Source organism: Aotus nancymaae, unplaced genomic scaffold, assembly GCF_030222135.1.
Source record: "Aotus nancymaae isolate 86718 unplaced genomic scaffold, 86718_ANA_hifiasm-v0.15.2.pri h1tg000022l_1, whole genome shotgun sequence".
Taxonomy (NCBI): domain Eukaryota; kingdom Metazoa; phylum Chordata; class Mammalia; order Primates; family Aotidae; genus Aotus; species Aotus nancymaae.
The window spans coordinates 32,272,176-32,286,221 of record NW_026988435.1 but is presented as its reverse complement, the minus strand read 5'-3'; the positions used below and the strand labels follow the sequence as shown (position 1 = coordinate 32,286,221).

Genomic DNA, 14,046 nt, shown 5'->3' with positions numbered 1-14,046 from the left:
AATAGTTCTACATAATTTATTGTGAAAAAGCAGCCTTTTCTAGCACCCAACATCCAGTTTCTCGTGTCTCATTCTTCGGAGGACCACCTTCAACTTTTAGCTGTTTCTTTTGTCATTCATTTCCATATCTCTGTATACTAAGCTTATAATAGTACTTCATTTCTAAACATTAAGCATTATCTATATAGTTCCTATGACTGGAAGTAAGAATAATTCTCCTGTCTCTAATAAACAAGTACAGTTGCCAGTCCCCTGCTCCCCTTCTTCACAACCATGGTACCATGGTTTTAAAAAAATTTCTTGGCTGGGCGCGGTGGCTCACACCTGTAATTCCAGCTTTTTGGGAGGCCAAGAAGAGTGGATCACTTGAGGTCAAGAGTTCAAGACCAGTCTGATCAACATGGTGAAACCCCGTCTCCACTAACAATACAAAAATTAGCCTGGTGTAGTGGCAGGTGCCTGTAATCCCAGCTACTCAGGAACCTGAGGCACAAGAATTGCTTGAACCTGGGAGGTGGAGGTTACAGTTAGCCGAGATTGAACCACTGTATTCCAACCTGGATAACAGATGGAGACTCTATCTTAAAAAAAAAAAATTGTATTGTGATTTTTTTAAAAACATTATTTTGCTTATATAAATGCTACTGAAATCTGACCCATGTGTTATACCAGTTACTTTTGCTTTCTTGCACAACTTTTTGCTCTTCCTTGAAGTTAATTATCTACTCTATTAGTTTCTTGGGCTGCCATAACCAATTACCACAAACTAGGTAAACAAAAAAATTTATTCTTACTGGTCCTGTAGATTAGAAGTCTGAAATGAAGGTGTAGGCAGGACCGTGCCCCTTGATGAAGGGAAGAATCCTTCCTTTGGTCTTTCAGCTTCTGGTGGTTTCCAGCAATCCCTGGCCACCTTTGGCTTGTGGCAGTGGAGCTCCCATCACTCCTTTATCTTTCTTTGGCTTTCTCTCCTGTGTCTTTGTGTCTCCAAGGCTTTCTGTCCTTGTAAGGACACCAGTCATTGCATTTAGCAGCCACCACACACACATTTTTCTCAGTGTTGCCATTGGTCAGCGTCACATCTTCTCCTAATAAAAATACAAATTCTGGCATGCTTTTATTCAGGAGCTACCCTAAACACAATGACTGGTGTCCTTACAGGGAGAGAAAATGGTGGTAGAGACGGTGGTACAAAGGGGTGGTAGCAGTGGTAGAGAGGGTGGTTAGGATTTCAGAATATCTCTTTAGGAAATACAACTCAACCCACAACATCTAGTAATAGCTACTTTTTCATTTGCTTGGTTTTGTAATATATCACAAATCAGCCTCAAAGTCTTTTCCAATTGTTACCACCCCCTCTTCACCAATACATTTAAAGACATTGAGCATTTTGATTATTTCTCTCTAATTAGGCACCAAAACATGTCTCTGGTGTTTATTTCTTGGTTTTGCTTATTCTTTTCCGCTTTATCTTCAGGGTGGCTCTCATTGTGATAGCAAGATGGCTGCAACTTCACATCCTCACACCACCAAATTCAAGAGTCTTTCAGTTGTTTGCAACAAGTCCTGCCATTTTCTCTTTCTTGTTGGCCCCAAATGAGTCATGTGCTCACGTGTGAATCAATCCTGTGGCTAAGGAGATGAAACGATATGCCCCACTCAGGGCTGGGGCTCACTTTAACTGCATAGCCAGAATGGTATTTCCAAAGAAAAACTGTGTTGCTGGTATGGATGTCAGGCAATAAACACACAAATTTTGGTAATTTTTTTTTCCAGTTTGTTATTATCTTTTGGTTGTATTTACAGTATTTCCACCAGATATTAAGTTTTTTTTTTCAGATACTAACCTTTTTTTGATGGAAATATTTATTCAATCTAGTTTTTTTTGTTTCTCATTCTTGTATTGTGTTTAGAAATATCTTTCTCACTGTCTGCCATTGAAAAGAAAGTTTATTTTCTCGTTTCAAAGTATAGACTTTAGTAATTAGGTTTACCTTATTAATTAGATTTTTAGGTCTTCTAGAGTCCTGTTTATTTTATATCTACTTGATCTTTATGGCCTGAATAAGATGTATTAACTTTTTATAGTAATTATAATAAAAGTCTTTTCTTATTAGAGTGTTTGTCTACTTACATTTCTTGATAGATTTTGGTTATTTGAATTTCAATTCTATGCCAGTTGGAGTGTTGATATTCATGATTGATACATGTTGACTGAAGATTATGCCTACTATAAAGTATTTGTCTTTGTCTTTTTATTGTGTATTCAGCCTTGCCTGAAATTAAGGACACAATTTTGCATTCTTTTTGTTTCCATTTCCCTAATCTGCCTTTGTCTTTCTTTCACTGTCAGTCACACTTAAACTTTGACACACACACACACACACACACACACACACACACACATTTTTCTCAGTGTTGCCATTGGTCAGCATCACATCTTCTCCTAATAAAGATACAAATTCTGGCATGCTTTTATTTCTTTTTTTTTTCAGTGTCCCCTAACCCCCCTTCCCATGTTTAGATCATCTGAAAATTTTGGAGATTCTTATCAATTTTTAAAAACAACTAACAGTGATTTAATTTAACTACATATGTTATTTTATTCTTTAATTTTTTTAGAGATGGGTTCTTGTTATGTTGCCTAGGCTGATCTTGAACTCTGTACCTCAACAGATCCTCCCACTGCAGTCTCCCAAGTCTCCTGAATTATGGGCATGAGCCTGGCTTAAAAAAAAAACTATATATTTTAATAGTTCTCTGATCCACACTTTCATAGTATACTTTATTTTTTTCTTATGACTTATATTTAGTTAGCATACATCCTCTGCTAATTGTTTCCAGAGTAACATCCCAAATGTCTTTATTTCAGTTCTCAACCTAAAAAACAGTTTTTGTATATTAAGGATTCTAGGTAGAAAATAATTTTCCCTCATAACTTTGAAGATAACTCTCCAGTGTCTTCCTAACGTTCAATGTTGCTGATGATCAGATGGGATGGTTCCCCTGACTCCCTTTGTGGGCAGGAACTGGCGTGGCTTGTTTCACTCAGCCTGCTGCTGGCCACTTCTTGCGAGAGGAAGCGCAAGCGAGTGTGGGAACCAGGGGGAATGAACACTGGAACTGGCTGGTCACTCCTCTCTGGCGAGAGTAGGTTCTGTGCGGGCCCCACAGCAGCATCCAAGTCCCTGCCCTCTCGGAACCCGGGTTCTAGTCTGGTGTCTAGGAAGAATCAGGTAACATGAACAGATTGAAGGGTAGTGTATGTGGAGGATTTTATTAGACAATGAAAATGGCTCTGGGATGGGAAGCAGGATGGGGAGTTGGAAAGGGAATGGTGTGGGAAGATGATCTTTCCCTGAGCTGCACTGTCTGAAGTTAGCCACATCTGCTGCTTCTCTGCTCACCACTCAGCCACTTGTATCCCTGCTGCTCAGCCACTTGTGTTGTTCTGCCAGCTGAAGTCTTTTTATGGGCACAGGATAGGGGTGTGGCATGCCAAAAAGGCAATATTTGGGCAGAAAAACGAGGTCAGCTGTTTTCACTTAGGGCCAAGTTCCAAGCTTAAGGGTGAGGTTTAGCCAGGAGCCCAGCCCTTCTTTATCAATGAGATATCATGCCAATTCAGTCTTATTCATTTGTCGATTATTTATTTATTTAACCCTGGAAGTGTTTATTTTTGGTCTTCTGAAAGTCTCATAGTAGATGTCTATGTGTGATGGTTAATTTTATGCATCGACTTGATTGGGCCACATCACTCAGCTATGTGGTCAAACATTCTGGATGCTTTAGTGACGGTGTTTTTAGATGAGATTAACATTCAAATTAGTGAACTTGAAAGCAGATTTCACTCTATAATGTGAGAGGGCCTCATCCAATCACTTGGAGGTCTAGGTAGAACAAAAGTATAACCTTCCCCCAGCAGGAGGGAATTCTGCAGCAGATGGCCTTTGGGATTGAACTGCAACATTGGCTTTTCCTGGGCCTCCATCCTGCTGGCCCCCCCGAAGATCTTGAGACTTGTCAGCCTCCATAATCACCTTAGCCAATCCCTGAAAATAAATCTCTTTCTGTATATGCACACATCCTGTTGGTTCTGTCTCTCTGGAGAACACTGACCAATACAACACGTATATGCATACATATATTTTTTCTTTTCATCTTGTCAAACAGTTGGTGAGCCTCTTTAATCTGATCAGTCTCTTTCATTCATGGAAAATCTACTTTGACACTTCTGGTTTTCCCTTCCCTCCATTCTCTGTTCTTGTCTCCTAGAAATCCAATTAGACAGAGGGACAAATATCTAGATGTCTTCAGGTCTTTTTGTTTTTGTTCTTTCTGTCTATCTTAGATGGATGGGTTACCCAGAAACAGACTCTCAAATGGACACTTGAATGCAGCCAGTGGAGAGAAAAGTGGGGTAGGGGGTAAAGGGAAAAGTTGACCTGAGACACAATTGCAACAAAGACCTCAGCTGACCCTGCTGGGAGCTTTGGGCTTGGGCTGACACTTCAGATTGTCCTAAATCCAAGTGAAATATACTTTTGGGAGGGGATATTACCTGGGCAAAGAAGCTTTCTTTCCTGAGGAGAATTCCTAGAGAGGGAGTTAGCTGTGACACGTCAACAGCCAATATATGGTAGAATGAGTGCCTTGGTCCCTAGAGGGGGATCTGAGTGGCACACCACAGCACTCACTATCCTCTCTTTCATTTTGAGGGAAATTCAGGCTTTCAGCTAGCATGTCCTCTCATCAGCTGAGTGTACGCTACTTTTTGGATTATTTATTGGGATTTTTATTTGGTAAGTACTTTTTTTCTAATATTAAAAAAAAAATCTTGTTTCGTGGATGCAGTATCTGTTCTTGTATCTCTAAGTTTTTTTATATTTTCAAAGTTCTCATTTGTCTGCTGCATAAATTCTAATGTATGAAGTGATTTGCTTTGTTCATTAAGTTGTATATCTCTCTTTCATGGTGTCTGTCTACTTCAGATGTTTGATTCCTGGCTGCATGCTCATCTTCGTCATTGAGGCTGTATTGGCCTGAATACGAAGGTGGTATGCATACCACACTCAGCTTCCAGTGAGGGGGCATTTTGCTGCCATGTAAGAATAGCAGCAGCTTCCCTTAGAAAAGGAGAGTTTCTATCCTCCTAACCATGGCCTCTGACCCAACATTCATAACCAATTCTTCAGTTCCGTCTTTGTTCTCCATTCAAAGCGGGGAGTTCAGGCAGCCTACCTACTGCTCTAATGTCGATGGAGTCAGTCACCCTGGTGGTTGCTCCAAGTCTACCTGGAGATCCTTGTGTACACAGGCCTTGACACTTGGAGTTCTCCTGGAATCACTCTTGCTTTCCTCTGAGAGTTATATCCTTTCTGCTCTCTCTTCAGGATGGGTGGGAGCCTACATCACCTCATTCAGTATCTTTTCTACTCTCCTTCTGCGTATGCCTGCCTGAATGACTGAGGCTGGAACCCTCAAAGCTACATTTTTTAGATGCCCTTGAAGGTCTGCTTTTAAATGGGATTTAGGGTCACATCTATCACAGCCACATGGGTTTTAGAAGGCAGAAGCGGAACACTCTGGGGGTAGAGGCTGACTTCTTCTGCCTCCACTATTTCTGCTAACAGAGTTGTTTTTTCGAAACAGCTGTGATGTTGAGGCTCCTCAGTGCTGGGTCTCTGGCTTCATGAGTGTTGAGAGGCAGGGCATAGTGCTTTGAAAGTCCCCAGCTAAACCGGGGTTCTGGTACAGAGTGGCTAGCAACCCTGACCTAACCAGAAATGGAGGGAGCTGGATGTGGTGTTTACGGTGTGCCTTTCTCAGGATACTTCCTCTACCAGGCAAATGGCCTAATGCCTGGCTGTCTGACCCTTGACCAGGGGGTCCCTTGCAGAGGAAGCTTGTTTGTATTGGCAGATGCCCTGGTGGCTCATGTCTGACCCATGTCCAGTTTATACCTGCCTGGCCGTGGCTCTGGCACTGGGAGTCTGACCTCATGTTCTCCCCTGCATCCCGGAAAAAACCCAGCCTAGGGCAGATCCTACTTCTTCAGATGGAAGGCAGAAATTCATCTTTTTTTTTTTTTTTTTTGAGATGGAGTCCTGCTTTGTCTCTCAGGCTGCAGTGCAGCAGCATGATCTTGGCTTACTGCAGCCTCCACCTCCCAGGTTCAAGTGATTCTCCTGTCTCAGCCTCCCAAGTAGTGCCCACCACCATGCCTGGCTGATTTTTGTATGTTTAGTAGAGATGGGGTTTCACCATGTTGGCCAGGCTGCTTTCAAACTCCTGACCTCAAGTGACCCACCCACCTTGGCTTCCCAAAGTGCTGGAATTACAGGTGTGAACCACTGCGCCTAGCCCTGGAAGGCACATGTTTAATACACCATCACAATAAGAAACAAGTTCAAAGACTTAAACATAGAAAACCTGGCCAAGGAGGGCACAGTGAGTCGGGAGGGCTTTTCCGTCCCTGGGTCATGTGAGGCTGGAATGAAGAGTCTGGCAGAAAGAGAGAAGCATATGGTCACTAGCCATATACATAAGGAAATGGGATATGGGCTGCTTTAAGTTCACAGGCTAATGCCTGAATGGTCCATTTAAAGGAAGCAGTGAGAGAGCAGGAGCCCAGTCAGCTAGGCGGGAGAGATGTCTCTAAGTTGTTGTCACTGGCTGCTGGCTGAGCCATCCAGGTGTGTTGTAGAACTGAAAACTGTGTCAAAGGTGACTGAGCTCTGTTTCTGGTGTGAGAAAGTTAAATCTGTATTCAAAATGAAATCGGAGGCAACATAAAATTAGGAGAATTTCCTACATGCAGCTCCTTCATTTTGCAGCTGTGGATGGTGGGTGGTGTAAGTGGCTTTGGTCTGGAGCTCGCAGAGCAGCAGCCGATTCCTGATTCCACTGTTTCCTGACTGTGAGGGGGCCAGAAGCGCAGTTCTACAGTGTGGTTTTAGGAGATGTTCTTGAAAGGACAGCCCAATATTGATCTTCTTTAGACCTCTCGGTGATTGTGATACCCTTTGGCTTTGCTGTAATATAGCGGTCCTCAACATTTTTGGCATCAGGGACTGGTTTGTGGTTCAAGCCCATTACATCTATCTATCTATCTATCTATCTATCTATCTATCTATCTATCTATCATCTATCTATCTGTCTATCTTTATTTTTTATTTTTGAAATGGAGTCTCACTCTGTCGCCCAGGCTGGAGTGCAGTGGTGTGATCTCGGCTCACTGCAACCTTCTCCTCCTGGGTTCAAGTGATTCTCCTGCCTCAGCCTCCCAAGTAGCTGGGACTACAGGCAGGTGCCACCAAGCCTGGCAAATGTTTGTATTTTTAGTAGAGACAGGGTTTTACCATGTTGGCCAGGCTGGTCTCGAACTCCTGACCTCAAGTGATCCACCCGCCTCAGCCTTCCAAAGTGCTGGAATTACAGGCATGAGCCACCAGGCCTGGCCACATTATGTTTATTATGCACTTTATTTCTATTATTACACCATAATGTAGAAGCAGTGGGAGCCCAGAGCTTGTTTTCCTGAAACTAGAAGGTCCCATCAGGGGTGATTGAGTGACAGATCATCAGGCATTAGGTTCTCATAAGGAGTGCACAACCTAGATCCCTCACCTGTGTAGTTCACAGTAGGGTTTGCGCTCCTATGAGAATCTAATGCCACCGCTGATCTGACGGGAGATACCAGTCCATGACCTCGGGGTTGGGAACTTCTGCTGTAGTAAATTCACTTTAGATTAAACTAACTAGAGTAGATATGTTGTATGCAATGGAACCCTCTCTGGTACATGTGGATTCCCTGCATTTTCTAGTATGTTGCAGTCATGGCTTCTTATTGAAGAGACATTTTAAATCGATTATTTTAAAGGCATTTGGTTCCATCATTGCTTGTGGTTTTTGGTGCTATGGCGGTAGGAGCATGTGCTCAGTCAGTCATTTTACTTTCACCTTTCTAGTGATAATTAATGTTTCTTAGAGGTAATAAAGTCTAGTAACATAATAACATAATGTAATAAAAGATATTTCTGAAGAAGGCTTTGGTCCAAACATCTTTCAGTGTAAGACAGTATATCCTTCCTTTTTTTTTCTAGTAAGAAACAGCACCTGGTTTGCATTTTAATAGAAGCTATGAGTTGCAGCTCTCCTCATGATATTCAGGGGTGGCACCAACCTTGACTAGATTTCGAGTCTTTCTTGATATATCAGGATTCTGTAGGGATTCCAGTTAATTTCACCTTTGTTTGTATTGTTAACTTAAAAAACAACCAGAAAGAGGCTCTCTAAAAGAAAACAATGCTTATTTGGGAATAGAGCATTGCTATGGGAATTTGCATGCCACAGTAAACTGTACGTATTCAGGGAGAGAAAGGAAGAATAAAAGTTTTTAAAGGAAAAATGAGAGGATTATGTAAATGTTTTGAAATGATTATCCTTAGCTACAAAAATCAATAATGAATGTAGCACCAGTCCAAGGTTGTACATTGAGAAGATACAGTTTATTGAAAACTACTTCATTATAGGCTAGGGCATCCTCAGAAAGCAAGCAGAGCAATGTACTGTCTTTTAAGTTTTTCTTATAGGGGTCTTGTCTATGTAAAGACCAAACTAAGCTGTGCCTACATATGGGTGAGCAGACAGCATGACAAAATTTATTATACTGTTGATTTAAGGAAAATGATTCTTGACATTTTAGTGTGTAAGTACATCAAAGCGTAACTATAAGTATTTTGAAAATGTGTATCGTTATGAGTATTGGGACATCTAGACTTTCTGCTGTTGTAGGAGTAAGTCCTTGTAGGTTTTCCTCAACTGCGTCATGGCTGGCAAGGAATGTGCCTGGTTAGTCTCAAGACGGAGTGGAACTTTAAGTGGTGTCACCCTGGCTCTCCTAGGCTCCTGCTTCCCTAACAACCTTACTGATTCACCAAACACTATGTCTTATATCTTCTACCTAACTATATTTTTGTACCCATTAATCAACCTCTCTATTCTCCCTTCCCCCTGTCCTTTTCAGTCTCTGGTAACCATTCTTCTCCTCTCTACCTCCATGAGGTCCACTTTTCTAGCTCCCACATAAGAGTGAGAACATGCATTATTTGTCTTTCTGTGCCTGGTTTATTTCAAGTAACATAATGACCTCCAGTTCTGCTCATGTTGCTGCAAATGACAGAATTTCATTCTTTTTTTCATGGCTGAATAATACTCTGTTGTGTGTGTGTGTATATATATATATATACACCACATTTTTTTAATCCATTGATAGGTACGTAGGCTGATGCCATATTTTGGCTATCGTAAATAATGCTACAATAAACACGTGAACACAGATATTTCTTTGATATGTTGATTTTTTGGTCTATACCCAGTAGTGGAATTGCTGTCTTCTATGGTAGCTCTATTTTTAGTTTTCTGAGAAACCTGTTCTCCATAGTGATTGTACTAATTTACATTCCCACCAACAGTGTACAAGGGTTCCCCTTTCCTCACATCCTTGCCAGCACTCATTATTTTTTGTCTTTTTAATAAAAGCCATTTTAACTAGGGTGAGAGGATATCTCATTGCGGTTTTGATTTGCATTTCCTTGATGATTAGTGATGTTGAGCATTTTATGGTATATCTATTGGCCATTTGTTTGTCTTCTTTTTGAAAAATGTCTACGCAGATTTTTTTCTCATTTTTAATTGTATTATTTGTTTTTTTGCTATAGAGTTGTTTGAGTTCCTCATATATTCTGGTAATTAATTCCTTGTTAGATGGATAATTTGCAAGTAATTTCTCTCATTCAGTGGGCTGTCTCTTCTCTTCGTTATCACTGCTGTGCAAAAGCTTTTTCACTTGATATGATTCTGTTTGTCTGTTTTTGCTTTTGTAGCCTGTGCTTTTGAGATCTTACTCAAGAACCTTTGCCCAGACTAATATCCTGGAGCATTTCCCCAATGTTTTCTTCTAGTGGTTTCATAGCTAAAGGTTTTGGATTTAAATCTTTAATCCATTTTGACTTGATTTTTGTGTATGCTTAGAGATAGGGGTCTAGTTGCATTCTTCTGGATAGAGTTATCCAGTTTTTCAGAGCCATTTGTTGAAGAGACTGTCTTTTTCCCAGTGTTTGTTCTTGGCACCTTTGTAGACATGAGTTGGTTGTAAATACATGGATTTATTTCTGGGTTCTCTACTCTGTTGCATTGTTCTATGTGTCTGTTTTCTTTCTTCTTTCTCTCTTTCTCTCTTTCTTTCACAGAATCTTGCTCTGTCACCCAGGCTGGAGGGTAGTGGTGCAATCATAGCTCATTGCAGCTACTAAGTCCTAGGCTCACTCAAGCAGTCCTCCGGCCTCAGCCTCCTGAGCAGCTAGGGACCACTGGTGCACACTACCATGCCCAGCTGTATATATTTTTTCTTTTTTGGAGAGACAGGATCTCCCTGTGTTGCTAAGGCTGGTCTCTAACTCCTGGCCTCAAGTGATCTTCCTGCCTCAGCCTCACTAAGTGCTAGTACATTCATGAGCCACTGCACCTGGCCTCATATGTCTATTTTTACCCAAGTACCATATTACTTTGGTTACCGTTGGTTTTTTAATGTGTTTTGAAGTCATGTAGTGTGATGCCTCCAGCTTTGTTTATTTTGCTCAGGATTTCTTTGGCTATGCCGTCTTTTGTGGTTTCATATAAATTTTAGGACTATTTTTTCTATTCCTGTGAAGAATGTCATTGGTATTTTGATAGGGATTTCATTAAATCTGCAAATCTGCAGATTGCTTTGTGCAGTATTGACATTTTGACAATATTATTAATTCTTCTAATCCATAAGCATACAATATCTTTTCCCTTTTTGTTTTTTTGACAGAGTCTTGCTCTGTCAGCTAGGCTAGAGCGAAATGGTGCGATCTCGGCTCACTGCAACTTTTGCCTCCCAGGTTCAAGTGATTTCTGGCTGATTTTTGTATTTTTTAAAGTAGAGACAGGGTTTCACCATGTTGGCCAGGCTGGTCATGAACCCTTTCCATTTTTAAAATGTCCTTTTCAATTTCTTTCATCAGTGTGTTATAGTTTTCCTAAGGTAGATCTTTCACTTATTTGGTTAAATGTATTCTAGACATTTTATAATTCATATAGCTATTGTAAATGATTTCCCTTCTTGATTTCTTTTTCAGAGCATGTGCTGTTGGTGTATATAAATACTATTGATTTTTGTATGTTATTTTGTATCCTGCAACTTTACTGAATTCATTTATCAGTTCTAACTTTTTTTTTTTTTGGAGTCTAGTGTTTTCTAAATATACAGTCATGTTGTCTGTGAACAAGGATAATTTGACTTCTTTCTTTCCGATCTGGATGCCTTTAATTTCTTTCTCTTTTCTAATTGTACTGGCTAGGACTTCTAGTACTATGTTGAAGAGGAATGGTGAGTGCGTTCATCTTTGTCTTGTTCCAGTTCTTTTTTAACTTTAAACAAATTTTTATTAAACAAAGGTTGTCACATAATTGGATATTTCTCTAGTTTGTACACAATTATTCTCACTCTCCACAGAAAGGCTGCTTAACTTCTCATCTCGTGGTGGCAAGCCCTAAAACCCTGATTTTAACAGAATAGTAGTAAAAATGCCTCAGCGATTTAAGTTGAAAGCAGTACATTGGTACATGGCTCTTGCACCCAGTATTAGGAATATACAAATGTGTTTTTATTGAAAAATACAAAATAAATTGTCTGCAGGCATGGACAATGACAGCAGTAAACATTATGTATTTTGTCATTTGAAACCAGTAACTTATAGTTAGTGATTTCCTAAATGTCAGCTAGCCTTTTCTTCCGTCATTTTCTCCAACTGACTTCTCTGAAGTTATTGGTGAGGAACACTGCCTTGGGATTCCTGTCACAGTTTATTAATAAAGGTAAAGCACTATTCTAAGAATTAGAACTTGCCACCTCCCATTCCACCTCCAATTCCACCCATTGCACCCATTTCAGGGACCTTCTCTTTTTTTTTTTTTAGTAATTTCTGTGACTACAACTTCTGCTGTAGTTTAAACAGAGAGGCCACCCCAGCAGCATCCAATAAAGCATTTCTCACAAGCTTTATTGGGTCAGTAATTCTTTTTCCCACCACATTCACAAAATCTCTGACCATGGCATCATAACCAACTTCGGAGGAACTGGATAAGTTTCTTGACTATCAAAGATCTTTTAACACCTGCATTTTTAGCAAAGGTCATTGTGGGAATCTTGAGAGTTCTCTTAATAACTTCTATACCAATTTTTTGATCTTCATTAGCTGGAGTCAATGAGTCCAAGGCACCAATGCACCGAAGTAGGGTACAACCCCCTCCCAGAACAATGCCTTCTTCAACAGCAGCTCTTGTAGCTTTAAGGGCATCTGTAACACTGTCTTTCTTTTCATTCACTTCAACATCACTTGTCCCATGAACATTCAGCACAGCTACTCCATCTGAAAGTTTTGCCAGTCGTTCATTCAGTTTTTCCTGTTCATATTCACTAGTCATGACATTTAACTGCTCAATGATTTCTTGCATACATTTTTCAATTTGAGCCTTGTCACCTTTTCCTTTTAAGACAATAGAGTCATCTTTAATCACAGTGACCTCTACAACTTCTCCTAAGTCATGAGGCTGAACATCTTCAAGATTTAGAGTCAACTTCTCTTCTTGAAACACTGCACCACCAGGAGCAATAGTCATGTCTTTAAGCTGATTCTTTCCACTGTCACTAAACCCTGGAGCTTTGACTGCTACAACCTGAAGACCAACTTTTAGCTATTCAGAATGAGTGTACTTAGAGTTTCTCCATCAACATTTTCAGCAATTGGGACCATAGGCTTATGGTGAGCATTGGCAATTTCAGGAGCAGGTACAAAGGCCTGGACACTAGAAACTTTTTTTTTACTCAATAGAACATAGGCATCCTGGAATCCATATTTCTGACCTTTTGATGTATTAATATAGTAAGGAGAAATATACCCTCAGTCAAACTTTCATGGTTTCAATAATTTCTAATTCATCAATCAGTGTTTTTCCATCTTTACTGTGATGAAACCCTTTCTTCTGAACTTTTTCATTGCATCAGAAGTGACATTGCCAATTTCCTTGTCTCCATTTGCAAAAATTGTAGCAACCTGAGCAATTTCTTCAGGGGTGGTCACAGGTTTAGACTGTTTTTTAAGTACAGCAGTTACAGCATCAACAGCTAATATCACACTTCTCTTGATTTCCACTGGATTAGCACCTTTGGTAATCTTCTTGAAGCCTTCCTTGGCAGTTGAGCATGCCCATCCCCAGCCTCTTCATTTGTGTTATTGGCAACATCTTGAACAAGTTTAGCTCCAATATTTTTATATTTATCCTTTAAGTCAATTGACTTTGCAACAATCACTCCATCTTTTGTTACTTTGGGACTTCCCCAGTTCTGCTCAATAACCACTGTTTTTCCCTTTGGCCCCATTGTGACAGCTATGGCATTGGCTAAAAGGCCTACACCTTTAGCATTAAGACTCGGGCATCTGCACCAAATTTTACATCTTTGGCATAAACCTGAGATGAGGACCCAGGACCCTTGACACTGTTCTCATCTGTCGAAAGCCTGTGGGTAATTGAAGGATTTCTGCGGGGCGGCAGCAGGGTTTGCACATGGTGAGGTAGGTTGTCGGTGGCGAGTGAGGGGGCTTTTTCTAGTTCTTAAAGGAAAGGCTTTCAGCTTTTCCTTGTTGAGTATGATGTTAGCTATGAGTTTGTAACATATACCCAGTTTCTGTGTATTTTTACCCACAACAAGTTGAGCATTTTTTATCATAAAGGAATGTTGAATTTTATTGAATGCTTTTTTAGCATCTATTGAAATGATTACATGGCTTTTGTTCTTGGTTCTGTTAACATGATATACCACATTTGTTGTTGATTTGTACATGCTGAACCATCCTTGTATCCCTGGGATGAATCCCACTTAATCATGGTGAATGACGTTTTTAATGTGTTGTTGCATTCAGTTTGCTGATATTCCATTGAGGATTTTTGCATCTATGT

At 40.3% G+C, this 14,046-nt stretch overlaps 1 pseudogene; it reads right to left on the bottom strand.

Annotated features, from left to right (window-relative positions):
- Positions 1–11,924: 11,924 nt before the first annotated feature.
- On the bottom strand, positions 11,925–13,655 carry LOC105713586 (60 kDa heat shock protein, mitochondrial-like; annotated as a pseudogene).
- Between the last annotated feature and the right edge of the window lie 391 nt (positions 13,656–14,046).